The following is a 796-nucleotide window of genomic DNA, read 5'->3' on the forward strand; positions in this document are numbered from 1 at the left end:
CCATCTGAAGATCCTTTTCAGTTCTTAACTGAATTCTTGCAGATATGTGATACTGTTAAGACTAATGGAGTAGATCCTGAAGTCTACAGGCTCATGCTTTTCCCTTTTGCTGTAAGAGACAGAGCTAGATTATGGTTGGATTCTCAACCTAAAGACAGCCTGAACTCTTGGGATAAGCTGGTCACGGCTTTCTTAGCCAAGTACTTTCCTCCTCAAAAGCTGAGCAAGCTTAGAGCTGATGTTCAAACCTTTAGACAGAAAGAAGGTGAATCTCTCTATGAAGCTTGGGAAAGATACAAACAGTTGACCAAAAGGTGTCCTTCTGACATGCTTTCAGAATGGACCATCCTGGATATATTCTATGATGGTTTATCTGAGCTATCAAAGATGTCACTGGACACTTCTGCAGGTGGATCCATTCACCTAAAGAAAACGCCTGCAGAAGCTCAAGAACTCATTGACATGGTTGCTAATAACCAGTTCATGTACACTTCTGAAAGGAATCCTGTGAATAATGGGATGCCTATGAAGAAGGGAGTTCTTGAAGTTGATACTCTGAATGCCATATTGGCTCAGAATAAAATATTGACTCAGCAAGTCAATATGATTTCTCAGAGTCTGCATGGAATGCAAGCTGCATCCAACAGTACTCAAGAGGCATCTTCTGAAGAAGAAGCCTATGATCCTGAGAACCCTGCAATAGCAGAGGTAAATTACTTAGGTGAACCTTATGGAAACACCTATAACTCAACATGGAGAAATCATCCAAATTTCTCATGGAAGGATCAGAAGCCTC

At 41.1% G+C, this 796-nt stretch overlaps 1 non-coding gene across 1 annotated transcript; it reads right to left on the reverse strand.

The window, feature by feature from the left end:
- Positions 1-225: 225 nt before the first annotated feature.
- LOC148579867 (small nucleolar RNA R71) lies at positions 226-333 on the reverse strand. Its single transcript, XR_015899097.1, has one exon. It is a non-coding gene; the product is annotated as a small nucleolar RNA R71 (small nucleolar RNA).
- Positions 334-796: the final 463 nt, after the last annotated feature.

This window comes from Arachis ipaensis, chromosome B10 (genome assembly GCF_059453495.1).
Source record: "Arachis ipaensis isolate K30076 ecotype BB chromosome B10, ASM5945349v1, whole genome shotgun sequence".
NCBI lineage: Eukaryota > Viridiplantae > Streptophyta > Magnoliopsida > Fabales > Fabaceae > Arachis > Arachis ipaensis.